Source organism: Pteropus alecto, unplaced genomic scaffold (assembly GCF_000325575.1).
Source record: "Pteropus alecto unplaced genomic scaffold, ASM32557v1 scaffold95, whole genome shotgun sequence".
NCBI lineage: Eukaryota > Metazoa > Chordata > Mammalia > Chiroptera > Pteropodidae > Pteropus > Pteropus alecto.
The window spans coordinates 12341065-12357041 of NW_006441071.1; the positions used below are offsets into that span (position 1 = coordinate 12341065).

The 15977-nt window shown below is 35.2% G+C and overlaps 1 pseudogene; it reads right to left on the reverse strand.

Moving 5' to 3' along the window:
• Positions 1-676: 676 nt before the first annotated feature.
• LOC112485012 lies at positions 677-5982 on the reverse strand (annotated as a pseudogene).
• Between the last annotated feature and the right edge of the window lie 9995 nt (positions 5983-15977).

The following is a 15977-nucleotide window of genomic DNA, read 5'->3' on the forward strand; positions in this document are numbered from 1 at the left end:
GCCAAGAAGACATACAAACAGCCAACAGACACTAGCTGTTAGGGAAATGCAAATCAGAACCACAATGAGATACCATCTCACACCTGGTAGAATGATTGTTATCAAGAAGACTAGTAATAACAAGTGTTGGTGAGGTTGTGGGGGAAAATGAACCTTCATATACACTGCTGGTGGGAATGTAAACTGGTAGCCACTATGAAGAACAATATGGAGGTTCCTCAAAGAATTAAGAACAGAACTACTGTATGACTCAGCAATCCCTCTTCTGGTATCTACCCCCAAAATTTGAAAACATTTATCTGTAATATACACCTTGATGTTCATTACAGCATTATTCACAGTAGCCAATGGAAACAACTAAAGTGCCTTCCTATAGACGATTGGATATAGAAGTTATGGTACATATGTACAATGGAATATTAGCCATTAAAAATAAAATATTACCATTTGCAACAACATGGATGGACCTAGAGGGTATTAAGCTAAATAAGTCAGACAGAGAAAGACAAATACCATTTGGTTTCACTTATATGTGGAATCTGAGGAACAAAAGAAATGAACAAACAAAATGAAAACAGACTCACAGATACAGAGAACAAACTGATGATTGCCAGAGGGGAGGTGGAGTAGGGGCCAGTGTGAAAAGGTGAAAGGATGAAGAAATACAAATTAGGAGTTACAAAACAGTCACAGGGATGTGGAATACAGTGTAGGGCACATAGGCAATAATATTGTAATGGTGGGCGCTAAATTAACCGAGAGGATCACTTCATAAATTGCAGAAATGTCTAACCATGGTGCTGTATAATTGAGACTAATAAAAATAAATTTTTTAAATGCATAGCTGATGATCCCTTCATAATTAAACATTTCTCTAATCAAACAAGAACTTTCACCAGTGCACTTGTCTGCAATAGAACTAGATATAACATATGAGAAATTGTAGTCCAGCTGACTAAGAACAGCTCTTGTTTAATTGGTGTTTCCTATAACTGGTGGTCCATATAATAAACAGCCCTTTAGAGGTATTATCCCTAAACTGGAATAATTCTAGGTTTATAAGAGGTATTTCTATTACCACTCTTTATTCTTTGATCTGTTTATAATGCCCCAATCTCAGAAAAAAAAAATATTCCCTGTGTTTTTATGCTACATGCTGTAAGCCAGTAGACCTTAGAAAATATTAATGTAATCATATCCAAAGCAACTCTTGTTTCTGGCTTCAGCTTACTTTTTTCAAGCTGACAATGACAAACCACAACATATCTTGGTCCATTTGTAGCTTTAACAATGACTTTTTCTTCCATTAATTCTTTAAGTATTTCACCCATAACTTATCCAGATTTGGTGACTGTAGCCTTCAGATCATTTTCAGACAATTTTCATACTGATTGGTAAATTCTTTTCATTATTCCCTTAACTGTTTAAGACAACTGTTTATGTTCTCGTTCTCTAGCATCATTTTTGTGATAGTCTTGAAGCTCATTATCTCTATGGTCTGCCATGATGAGATGCCATCACTCATAGGAGATATCAACAATGGCCAAGGCCACTGGGGTGGGGGTAGAGGTGGAATGAGGGAGGAGAGCAGCCCTGGAAGGAGGGGGATAGATGGCCCTGCCCAACCCAACTTTAAGGAAATCAAAAAGAAGGACAGTTTATATTTGCCTTCATCTTCATCATCTGGCTCTCTTTAATCCTTTATTGCAGAATCAAGTTTCCAATCAAGTGGTATAAATTTTTTGTCTAAAGAACTTTATTATTTCTTGTAGTACAAGTAATCTAATGATGAATTCTCTCAGCTTTTGGTTTTCTGAAAAAGTCTTTATTTTGGAAAATATTTTATAGAAAATGAAAGTCTTTATTTTGAAGGGTATTTTTATTTTGGAGGATATTTTGCATAATTCTAAACGAATAGTTTTTAACGTGCTTTGGTGTGGCTTTATTCTGCTTAGGGCTCATGAGCTTCTTGAATTTTGTGAGTTTACTGTTTAGCATCCAGAAAAATTTTACTCATTCTTCAAATTTTTTAATTCTCTTCTACTTTTTATTCTGGGACTCCACTACACAGATTACACTGCCTGAGAGTATCCCAAAGGTCAGTGAGGCTCTGTTTGTTTTTTATTCTTTGTGCTTCAGTTTAAATAGCTTCTATTGTTGAAACTATCGTGAGGCTCATCTCATTTTTTCCCTTCTCTTAGGGATCACAGTTGTGCCTTTTATCCAATGTCTGATTTTAGGTATTTCATGTTTTATCCAGTTCTCCAATTGCTTATAGGAGAAGGGCAAATCTGGTCCAGGTTATTCTATAAGGCCAGAAGCAGAAGCCTCAGCTGCATGTTTCAGGAAAGAGTAATTGAATGAGACATGGGCCTAACATCAAATTACCAGTCTCAGATGGTAATTTCACTTAAACTTCAGTGAGAAAATAGTTAATCAGAAGAAAATGCTCTTGTGTTTCTACTACGAATTCTACCTACCTGTACCATTTTCTCTCTAGTTACAATTGCAGAAGTGTCCATGATCTTTCTTGTGTTCTGGTTCCCATTCAAAATTTCATTCCTTTTGTAATTCTCTTCCCCATATCATCAGCCTCTCCCTTTTTTTCTATGGCTCATGCATATAAACTTGGTTTAGGATCTCCAACTAAAAACCAAGAGCCCTCTCTTCACATCCACATGAAGTTTTCACCTTATTTTCCTGCTCTCCTTCATGGCAAAACTTCTCAAAATAGTAGTCTACATTTACTGTCTCCGCTTCCTTACCAACCTCATAACCTCTTCAGCTTGATAAAGTGTGGACACTGACCTTTGAACTTATCCACCAGTTCACTGTGGCCAATTACAGTAGTCAGTTCATGGTGCTCCTATTGCAAGGTTCTTCAGTAAAAAATATTCAACACAGTTGACCACTTTCTCTTACTTAAAACACATTTTTATCTTGCTTTTATGAAATCCCACTCTTACTTCACTGACCATTTTTTCTTTTCTTTGACTCCTCCTCAGTCTAACCTCTAAATGTTAGATTGTCTCAAGTTCTGATCCTTTACTTGCTTCCTTTTTCTAACACTTCCTTAAATTACCTTAACCAAATCCATTATTTTTAATGATTACCTTTGTGATACTTCTAGTTGGATAGCTAATAGGCTTTTCAAATTTAACATGTCCAAAATAGGATTCTTCTGAACTGCCCCCTCCCTCATGTAAGTAAATAAATAGTTCAACCATCCATTTGGTTGCTCAGACCAAACCTAAGAGACAGCCGTAATTTGCTCCTTTCTCTCACCCCTCCCATCCAATCCATCAGTAGCATACTTCCCTACTTCTTTCCATTTCTATTCCCACATCTCTAGTTCAAGCTACAAGATACTTTCAGGAAATGAATGGTGAATAAACCAGTTTGGCCAGATTGGAAAATTATTATTGATGAATAGTGAGATAAATCTAGGTAAGGAGGTTTGAGATATGTTTTGGAGGTCTTGGAATGACAGATAGATCCTAGTTTACAAGGGGAGCAGACAGAGTTAGTCCTCCTGAGCATATTTCTCCTGAAAAGTGGTATTTTTCAGTAATTTATAATACATTGACATAACAGTTGTTAAGATTATAATGAAATGATGCTAGTGAGAGTAGTATGAAAGTTAATACAGGAGACAAGTGGAAAAGGTAAATGATGGTGTCATTAAAAAAAAAAAAAGTACTTTTTTCTTGTTGTTCAACCAACAAAGCAGGCCATACCTGAGATTCCCTTCCTTTTGATGTTAAAATCTGGCTCTGCCTCTGGTGACAGTCTGAGGTGCTGAACTTTATTCAGTAGAAAATGGGGAGAGGTAGAAAGCTTCTGAGCAGAAGAGTGACATGGATAAAACCGTGCTATGGGAAGAATGACCTGACAGTGATGTGCAGGACTAATGAGAAGGTAGGAAGACTAATTTTGGTTATTACAATAGTACAGGCATGAAATTATAAGAGAGTGCAAAAAAGATTGATGGAGACAGTGAGGAGGAAGAATGGAAAGAATATAAGAGATAAAAACAAGAATCAGAAGTTTTTACTTAGGGGTTCTGAGCTCTGAACCCCCATATATAGCTGTGAATTGTAGTTATGTATGGCTTAATTTCGTATAATTTTTCTGGGTCATTCACCATCATACAAAATAGTTTTGTAATCCTGGTTCTAGGTTAACATTTCCCAGGTTATTTACTTGATTAAAAAATAATAAATATCTATTTGCTATCTTATCTGTATAACTGATACTGCTTCAGTTTTACCTACCACTTATTTCCTCTACTGCAAATTCATCAGAAGTAACTTCCTTTTAGAGATGTGCTGCTACTTTATGTTCTTTTTTACCCCGTAGATATTTGCAAGTTATCTTTGTAATGCTTTCTAAAGCTATATCCTACTCCCTTCTCAACTAAATATCCCTTGAGGATCTGAAAAGTTTTGTTTACTAATAGTGTTTAGCATAGTCCCTTGTTCACTGTGGGCTCACAAAAAAAAGATCTGTTAATTAAATAATTAAATAAGATCTGTTAATTAATTAAGATTAAATAAGTTTATGGTTTGTTTACAACCTAGGCCCGTTTCTTCAAAAAATAAGGTAATTTATCATATTTTAATATAAAGAGCATCCATCAGAGTCAAAGACCTGGGTTCTAGCCTGGTTTTGCTCTCGATCGGATCTGTGATATAGGAAAGTTAAGGTAACTTCTTTGTATTTAGCTTCCTCAGCTATAAAATGAATGACTTCAACTAAGTCTCTGATCCTCTTCTTGCACGCCAGTAACCCTCGTTCACATAGCAAATATTACAGTGACTTTGGAAAACATGGTTCAGTTCCTCAAGCAACAAAATATATGTATAGATTTGAGAGTGTCCAATTTAAATAATATTTCCTTATATTTTGGCAGAGTAGTATCAGAGTCAACAGTCATCCAATCAAAGCTTTGTCTAAGTTCATTTACTTTCGACTTTCTCTCATCATCTTCATATTGCTCCTCTACAAAGACTTACTTTCTACATCTTATCAAATTGTTGTGCACTTAAATTCTTTTGTTTGGAGGGTAGGCTGTAGTAAACCAACTAAAAATATACTTAAATAATTTCCACTAGGAACTAAAATGATTTTGTCATCTTGCTACCTGGAAAATATAACCAAGGATCACTGCAGAATGCTTACCTAGTTTATTGCTACTTTATATGTGTACTGCCAAAGCTATAAATAGCAGCATGTCAACTGGTTATGAACTTTGGCATTGGAGTCAGACTACCTAAGTCCAAATTCCAGCACCCATTCTTTATACATGTGGAACTTCGAAATTGATTGTATCTTGCTAAACTTCGGTTTCCATACACTTAAAATGAGAAAAGTAATAGTATCTACCTCATAGTTCTATGGATAAAATGAAATTATTCACATAAGAGGGATACTACCCTACCCAAAGAGATCTACAGATTTAATGCAATCCTTATCAAATCCCAATGTTGTTTTTTTGTTTTTGTTTTTTGCAGAAACAGAAAAACCCATCCTAAAATTCATATGGAACCTCGAGGGACACCAAATAACCAAAACAATTTTGAAAAAGAATAAAAATTGGAGGTCTCATGCTTGCTGATTACAGAATTACTACAAAAACTGGAATGATCAAAACGGTATGGTACTGGCATAAAGATAAACATATAAATCAATGGAAAAAAATAGAGAGTTCAGAAATAAACTCTCACATATATGGACAAATGATTTTTCACATGGGTGCCCCAAGATTATTCAATGGAGAAAGAACACTCTTTTCCACAAACAGAGCTGGAAACACTAGGATCTACATGCAAAAAATGAAGTCGGACTCTTACTTTACACCTTACATAAACACTAAAATAGACCAAAGACCTAAATATGAGCTAAAATTATACAATATTTAGAAGAAAACATAGGGAAAAAAGCTTCATGACATTGGATTTCACAATGAATTCTGGGATATGACACCAAAAGTAAAAATATATAAGCTGGAATACACCAAAATTAAAAAAATTTGTGCAATACAGGACATAATCAACAAAATGAAATGGCAATGCACAGAATGGGAAAAGATATTTACAAATTATATATCTGATAAGGGGTAAATATCCATAATATATAAAGAACTCCTATACTTAACAATAATATCAAACAACCTGATTTTAAAATGGGCTTAAATAGACATTCCTCCAAAGATTTAAAAATGGCCAATATATTACACATTAAAAGATGCTAAACATCATTAATCATTAGTGAAATGCAAATCAAAACCACAATGCTGCACAACTTCACACTCATTAGGATGGCTATAATTAAAATTTAACTGCGGCATTTTTCAAAGATGACTGCTTTGTATTCTGGGTAAATTCCATAGCATAAGTACAACCTGTATTTGGCATGGTTAGTTTCTTTTCCTTTTCTCTGTGGAAATTTAATTTTGACTGTAATATACAGTAATATGATGTGGTTTTAATATCAAAAGGCAATTTCTTATTATTATATGACCAAGAAGAAAAATTGTTAATATACATTAAGTTTTTTGAGAGGATTATTATATCTTATTACTTTATTGTGAAATGGAAAAACAAGCCAACAAAATGGTACTCAGGGATGTATCTACACTGAAAAAGACCCAATTATTACACCTGTTAAGAAAATCTTTAAGTTACAGAGAGATTAATATTAGACGACTTTAAAAAGATTACATGTCAACTAATTTTTCTCAGTTCAGATACACTATTTAGAGTATTTGCTTAAGGATCTGATACTCTCCGCTGTTCTGACACTGACATATCTACCTTTTCTTACTGAGGTCGTTTCTGATGTAGTGCTGGTTTGGCCCACATCCACATAGGTACACTTTAGAGCAATGTTTCTCACGTTTCTTTGAATATCCTCCTTCTCTTACCATCCCCCCAAACCCAAAGAGGCTTTTAGACATTTCCCTAATCGCCTCCACCATGAAATTTTAATACGGCTGCATTTGTTTATGTACTTCATATATTTCTGTGCTTTATACATATAGATTTTTCATCCCCTGACATCATATTCGCCGCTTCGGAGGTAAGGTCACCTCAGCTGAAAAATCATGCTCTGGAGAGAAATAATATATAAAACTCAAACTCTCACAATAGGCCCAAGCCCAATGTACTACATATGGGTCCTTTACATATGAGATTATTTGCAGCAACACCAAACTAGGTTCCCTAAAAACACAATGATTAGGGCTCATATCCTCAGAGCTGCAGCAATACCAAAAGTTTTCATCTCTTTTATCTGAATGTTTATTTAACAGGATTTTAAACTGATATACCACCAAGATCACTCTCACATAACATTATCCAGGATCTCTTTGCCTATATCCATAATTGGCTTATCTATTCTTCTTTATTCTCAATATGTAAATGGAATTTAGGATTTTATCAAAATACTTAAGAGGTGATGACTTTACTACAATCATTAACAAGAATTACCTGGCACAGCTTAAGAGTTGTAGGTAGCTTGCATGTCAGTATCGATGTACGTGCAAATATAGGAAAATCTGAAGTAATATATAATATAGATTCAGTCTTTTTTTCTTAATTTAAAAAGGATAAAGGACTCTACTGAGAATTTGATCATTATGTAGTCAATTTGGGGCTATAAGTAAATTACCTAACTCTGATAAAGTGGATTCAGAGAGGGCCTGTAAGCTACAGGAAGAGGAGAAAGGAGAGATAATTATGTTCCTGAGGTCTCAGCCCTGGATCAGGAGATCATTGAAGTTGATCCTGACACTAAGGAAATGCTGAAGCTCCTGGACTTTGGCATCTGTCCAACCTGCAGGTCACTCAGCCTACAGTTGGGATGAATTTCAAACCACCATGTGGAGCTGTTTGAATCTTTCTGCTGTGCCGTAATACTTTAACAAACCATGGACAACTTAAAAAAAGAAAAAAGAAAATGACCTAGGTAATTATTAAAGGCAAAAGTATTTTTGGCATTTGATTGAGTTAGGCATACTCTAACCTACCACATTCATTATAGTGATCTTAAAATAAGAGAAATTCAAGATGTTAGAAGAAAATCCCATTAAATGTAAACTTAATATTAGATCTGACAGAAATTTAGGAATTCCCTTTCCCCAGCACCATATGTATTGTTCCTTAGGGCTCAGTTTTCCAAACCACTTTTAGGAAATAGATTGTTCTTTACAGTAGTATCAATTTTGGGGAAGTTCTTCCTCTGTAATAGTTTTGGAAATAAATGGGGCCTCCTTAAGGAATCGTAATGGTATACTCAGAGTTCTAGAATTCAGTCTCAACACTAAAACAAAAAGACTGTTTTAATTTTCTTTGTCAACAATACCTTTACTCATATTATCAAGAATTCCTATTTAACAAGTTGCACTGTAGTGTTATAAACTAGTAACAGAAAGGAAAAGAAGTGCTATGAGATTCATGCCGTCCTCAGAATTACTGCTGGAAACAAGGATTTAAAATATTTTTTAAAAGAAAGGAAAGAAAAAAACGTTCTGGCAGGATTTGTAGAAAAAGTGACTATTATTTTGTTTTTAGAATGCTTTCAGAACAGTAGTCAGTAAATGCCATCACTCAACACAAACCATTTCCAATTTGTCATTTAGCTCTGGGCCACATGAAGCTTGCATTTCAAGGGCTTAGACACCTTGGTTATTCTAATTAAAAGTATTTTAATCAGTATTGTTAGAGAATTCAGTTGTTCTTAAGAATCAAGATGAAGTCTCTGATTCTGCAAACAATTTTCTTTTTAGTTTTTCTTCAACCAAAAATTAAGGGGTCTTCAATGTTTCTAAGGACACGAAATAATAAATTTTGTCCTAATTCACTTACGATTTGAAATTACTATATTCATTGTTATAGCAACCTTCAAAAAAAACTTTTATTCAGAGGAAGAAAGTATCATATGTGTATTTCAAGTAGTTGAAGTTGAAAAGAAAATTTCAAGTAGATATTTTCATAATTTAATGCCTTGAGTGATAGGCTTATTTTTCTCATCTCGTTTCCATTTTCTTAAGTATCTATGATTTCCTTAATCTCCAATGTTTTTAATTTCAGTAAATAAATTCCTACTCACAATCTTATACTACATGCTAACAGAAAATTCAGCACTGAGATTCATATATATTCCAAGCATTTGAAAGACCCTAAAGTTTTTTCATTAAAAATACTATCTACTTTATCTTTTTTTGTGTGAAAAGCATGCCTAAACATTTTTCATCTATGTATATAACTGTGCTTAAAAGGATAATTGATCAATAAATTGTTTTATTGTATGCCTTCATTTGTGTTTTTAGTGCATGTTCTGATACTGTCTTACCTGCAACTGATAATTTGCCTTCTCAGCTGCCTGTTGTCTTTACAATATTCTGCTATACCACTGACAAGAATTCTGAGATGTTCTAAATAACAGCAGCGAGAGTAAGAGAGACAAGAATTGCTAACCAGTTAACAGCTGTGCAAAGTAATATAAATGGGTACAAAATGCCCCCTGCAGAGTGCCTACTAACAGCTTTAACACCTTCAGTTGACTGCCCTCAGGTCTTGCCTTCCAGTTCAGATCTATTCTTCAAATTGAACTTAGCATTTTATTATAAAAACTTTTGCTGTTATACATGTTTGTTTTACATAGTTCCATGTTATAAAGACATCATTCTGATAATGGTTGCTCGACGTTTTGAGATGATCATGAAGACCTATGAGACTTCATATGAGAAACCTCAAGAAACTAAAGATGTCCATCCTTAAAGAAATATGACGGTAAAAGCCTTCCTCTGTTCTGCCACTCTTGTTGCTCAAATGTGGCCTAAGGGTCCTAAAAAAACACTTTCTTCTATGTGGGACATGACATACCAGGAATGAGCCTTCTTGGCAATGGGGGACTGACAATGGGATGACATCCAAAATGAGCTACCTGACAACAGAGGACCAATGATGCTTTTAATAACTGATCAGTGCTGCTTTCCAGTAATTGATCAGTGCTGTTTTTAAGGAAAGATCTTGATCAAAATGGTGAAAATGTAAACAAGAGTATGAGCGGAGCCATTTTAATGTGGAACTGGAGCTGCTATGCTAGAGGAACTGCCTTGCAGGTCCTATACCTCAAATCTTTGGAATGTCAAAATGGGGCAAAATAAACTTTGGACTGGTCCTAGGGCAACACTGTGTCCCAAAGAACTGTCTGCAATGATAACAAGAAAGCAATTATTATGACTACTAGACTGACTGCTGAACTGAAAATTAAAAATATTTAGAATTAACATCACTTTGTTATATTATCTGCACCGATAAAAATGCCTTCTGTTCTACTATGTAACTGTTTCCCTTCCCTTTTTCAAAAATGTCATTGCTTTGTCTCCTAATCAGAACACTATTTGGGCTTCTGCCTGAATCAATGCATTCCCAAATAGCTATTCTTATTAATCTAAAAAAAAAACCAAAAAAACCAAACGCTTGTTGCCTTTCACATTGAAAGGCCCTTTTAAGTTAACAGAGCTGTGGGTCAGCTAACAAAAGACTACTTACATTCCTGAATGTACATTGGAGCTCTGAATCAACATCTAGCCGGCTCTTAGCCAACCATTAGATGCCATCGCATTCTGCAAATACGTGAAATTTTAGGACTTTTGCCTATAAGCAATAGAAAGTAGTAAATATTTCTCTAACAAAGTTGTCTGAGCATACAAATTCCTCTGTCAGGTGTTGCTTCCTGCAACATTCTGAGTAGAAAACAAGAATTCTGTGCTTCATCAAAATAATCTTGTGTGTTTTAAATCAATAGTTGGGTACATTTGTCTTGAATAAAACCAATTTCTTATGAATCTCCACAGGTTCCTTCAAACAATGAACCAGAGCTATGACCTATTCCTGTAACCGGGAAATAGATAAGTCTATAAACTAAATTCACCAAACATTCACGGTCCCTCTCAGTATCTCGGTCCTTCTCAGGGCCTTTACTGTCTCTCACTGTTCCTGTCTCTCTATTGTCTCTGTCCTTCTGAGTCTCTCTTAGACTCTCTTGTACCTTTGAATTCTTTCTTATATTTCATCAAGAACCCTTTTCTCTCGGTGCAGGGCTTGAACCCCGCCCTCCTCCACTCAGGGAATTTACCCTGTCCTACATCACTATTACCTTACAGCCACTCTTCTCCCTCCCTAGACTCACCATCTACAATTTCAATTACCTCTTCTACGCCAGAGATCCATGCCACAGACCTTATCAGACCAGACGTTAGAGGCCCAGGCTCAAGAGAAAAGTAGGAAGGACAGAAGCTAGGCATGCCCTGATACTAACGGCCTTTCAAGGCTAATCACAGCCCATGCCAGTGAATACCCTGCTCCTAATAGCGAAGAAATCTTGAAGTGCATCATCTGCTGCCAACCTAGCCACTGGGTCAAAACATGTCCCAATAAGGATAAGCCTCCTAAATCTGCTTACTACAAATGTCAGCAGCTGGGTCATCAGGCTGCCCTCTGGCCCAAGAGTTGTTGAAGGATCACTGGGTCAGAACTAGCCACAGGCTTTCAAATGGTTGCCTATAACCAATCGAAAGTGGGACTGAGGAGGCCCCCCACTCCCCCCACCAGTCAGCCCCATCACAAGAAATCTCCAGCATCGGACTGGAGCCAAAGATACACCTGGACATGGCAGGTAAGACAATTACTTTCCTTTTTGGATACCGGGGCCACATACTCTGTCCTTACTTCCTTCTTTGGACCCTTCTCCTCTTGAACTTACATTATTTTTGGAGTCACTGTTAAGCCAATTTCTCAATATCTTACTCCATCTTTATATTACCTATAGGATAAGTATCCATTTACTCAAACTTTTCTTATTATGCCTGAATACCCAAGTCCTCTTCTGGGCCAGGACAGTCTCCACTTTTTTGGTCAAGCCTTAGCTCATGATTTACAAGATTTACAACTTGAGGGGGGACCCATTTTATAGTAAATAGATAATCTCCTTTTCTGTTCTATCACACTGACTCTATAACCCTAGGCTCTTAAGGACTATGGAATCACAATCACACCCCAGAAGACAAAGAACCCTCTGCTATATTCTCCTGGCACCCTAATATTAATCAAAGTGTACAAGCATAATTCTCCAGCCTCTCAGTTACAGCCAATTTATAAGGGACCTTAGTTTGTTCTTTTATTTTCCCCAACTGCAGTAAAAGTCCCTGGGATGTCCAGTTGGATCCATCACTCTTGAGTCAAACCTTATCTTGAGACTCCAGAGGTCCCTATAAAGACTCTCCTTATACCTGCAAACCAATAGAAGACCTGAAATTTCTCTTCAAGAAGGAAAAACCAGGATGTTTTATAATTCTTTTGACATTTTCATCTTTTAAAATTCTTACCACAGCTTTTCCTATTCCATCTACTCCTTATCAATTAGCTAACTGAACTGTCTCACTCAAGATTTCTCAGCCCTGCTGGCTCTGCCTCAGAGCTGGGGCGGGGGTTGGGGGTGTGTGCCGGGGAGAGATACCACAACCCCTATTTATGGGCCACCCTTCCAAAATCTTTATCTGCCTCCTCCTCTTCAACTCCGACAGGGGGAGTTCAAGCTAACCTAAATCTTCAAAGATACTTTAATTTCTATCACAAAGACCTCAAATCTCTTCTTGCTAATCCAGTCTACTCCCCCTCTGGAGTCATATTTTCTCTCCTCAGTAACAGAGATCAAGTTTCTTTTCTTCTTTGTAATTCTTCTGCAGGCCCTTTTCTTGGCAAGCTTTCCCCCTCACAATGTGCATGGACATTCCTGATCAGCTCCCAAAGACTCGATGATGTGTCAAAAGGGAGTTTCTCCCCAAACAGCCAGGCCCAGGGAATCACCTATATAGGTATTGCCTCTTCTCTCACAGGTATCGGACGGACAGCTATAGGCAGCACTGCACTCAGCCTTCAGAGGGAACTGTAGGAGGAAACTGCCATGGCCATCAAGGAGGAAAAATGCAAATTGCACTTCTGCGTTGTTACCGCACCCCATGTCACTGGGGTGATGCCACAGTTCAAATGTCACCCCAACAGTAACATAACCAATGTAAATTCTTTCAGAACAACTTACATCTTTCTTCTCCCAAAAAAGTGCCCATCAGCTCCAGGACGGCAGACATGTTTGTCTTTTCTACCCAGCCATGGCCTAGGATCTGTTCCTTTTTTGGATAGCATATGGCTGGCTCAATGATGCTTTTCTTTTAGAAAAGCTTTTGGCCATGAAAATTTTTTATTTAACACCATCTTTTCCTTATCACCTTGCACTATTTATTAGTGTTATTTACCAACAGATCTAAAAGTTATGGTTTTGTCTATTCACCCTGCTCAATGCTGACTTACTTGACCCCAAATAAATATCATTTATAGGAGTGCTTCCTACCACAGTTATTAATATCAAAACTATTCACAAAATCTAAGAATATCGATAACTGGAACGGGGACTCTTTTAACCCTCTCATTTTATAAATCCATTATAGTTATATTCAAAAATTAGATGTTAATTAAGCAATTGCTATGCAAAGAAAGGCCTTATAATGGAATACTGATCAGATAGTGTAAAACACTTGTAATGCAAATGTCTGACTTAAGCTTTGATTGCTGAGGTATCCACTTCAAAGAAGGCTATCTCCAATAAACATATTGCCAGACCCACGACTAGAAGAAGAACCAGGCCACCTCCCTCCTCTAAGTGTCCTTTGTTTAAGAGGTCTTGGCTGATTTCAATAACTGACCGTTTGGACCACTTGTTTTTCCTCTTCCTGTACTTTAAATTCCTGTTCTTATGTTTTAAATTCGCCAATACAGAGTGAGCCTGCAAAACCCTAGGCTACCACCCTCAATCTCAATAAAAGCAGAAACCCAGGCCCATGCATTTTCTCTTTTTCTACCAGTGACCTCACTGTATGGCCCCAGGTGTAAATGTAATTTACACCACGACATAAGTTACTGATAGGGTGAGACCGGCACACAAAACAAATCATTAACAACTTTTAAAACCATATTAATAAAGACTGGTGTTTCAATTGGAGATAAGGCTTTTCTGTATATATTTGTAAGACTGAAAAAAAATGAACCATATTTAGGGCTTGTGCCATCTGGCACAAATAGAAATTGTCTAACCTAAAGAACATATTGTAATAAAGTAAAACAATTAAATATTTAAATATTTAGGTATATAATGTACATTTTACTAAGAATTTGATTCATATGAAAAGTTAAAGGCTACTTGGTATGCATATTATATAAATTTGATTAATGTGAATCTTTTAAAAGTCTCTCCTCTCAATGTCATTCTGAAATCTCTCTAAAGTTACTATCAGCATCATGAAACACCTAGCAATTAGTTATCTTGAAATTTTGTGGGAACATATTAAAGTACAAACAACCCAAATTTGGGAGTAAATGCAAAATATTTTCTGATAGTCATACTCTGATTATTTTTCTTAAATAAAGTGAAGTTAATTTCATATAATCTAGTATTTTGTTTGGGTAATGCTACTGACTTATACTTACTCTTACTATTCTAATATAGCAAACTAAAAGATCTTTAGTAAGTGATTCTGGAAAACTAGAGAAATTTTCATTAGAAATAATTTAAATACCAGAGGACATAGTAGTTGATAGCAATCTTAGGAAGCATTTCGTTAAAAAAAAAAATCTAAAGATTGCTATTACAAAAGGCTTTCGCTGCACATCCCTAAACTAGTGTGGGCACTTCCACTTCCTTGGTTAGGTGACAATACAAAAGAAATAACTTCTGAATATTTATTATGTTAATATTTCAATTTTGTGGGAACATATTAAAGACACAATGAAGAAAATAACAGTCTAATAAACTGACCACATAATGCCTCTCCATGAAGAATGGTTTCCCAAGTACAGAACTGTAGGAATTTTCTAATGTCAACTCTATAATAAAACTGTTTAAAATTAAAATATTAGAAGTTATAGTTTTGATAAAAATTTATCTTTATAGCAGAAGTCTTGGGTTGTAAGAAAGCAGCCTTCCACAGCAAATTATAGTGCTACTGGAAGCATATATATATAAATAACATAAAAAAGTGACTATTTCCCAAAGCAGGTAACCATGAATATAGGGAATTATTTATATAAATACTGTCTAACAAGATATTAGAATATTTACAGAAGTACAGAATTCTAAGAAAATCTTTACCCTACTTTCTGAGGAATATTAATTTGAAGAAACATTTTGTCATTAAGTGGTATAAATAATTACCTGTTTCTTGTGCAGACCAACTAAACACCTGCAGGGTTAATTTCTTTTTATGTATAGTCAGAATCAAAATTCAAAACATCACTAACCCTTAATGAATAATAATTCTTTTGAAAATGGAATTTTACAATAAGGTAGTCATCCCATTCTAAACACTTAAGAATGTTTATGGGGGCTTAAAACTAAAAACTAAAAAATTAAAAATATTTTTTAAAAGAAATTTAGTTAAGATCCTTGTTTATAAAAACAAAATATTTTATATCTTTAAGAATTTTCCTTTAAGTACTTAAGTTTTAATAAAAATCTGAAATCAAGCATATTTTATGAGATGCTATTTTTCACTTAAAAAGTAGAACATATCTTTAATAGCATATTTATAGATCCTTGAGGAATCTTTACAAATTAAATAAAAATTATATTTAACTTCCATCAAAACATCTACTAGAAATCTTTAAAAATCCAATATACTATTGTTTTAGATGATTTTTGTACTTGATAACTACTAAAATATTTTAAAGATCATGTAAAAAGTATTTTTTCTCTTTCCTTCCTCAGTCTCTTTCCTTCCTTCCAACCAAAATATATATATATATATATATATCAAACTCTGTGAGGCATTTTTTCTTATATGATTTGCATTTTACAACTAGCTCCAAAAAATAGAAAAAAAATCAAAAGTCTTAAGTACAAGTTCAAAACTTAGCGTA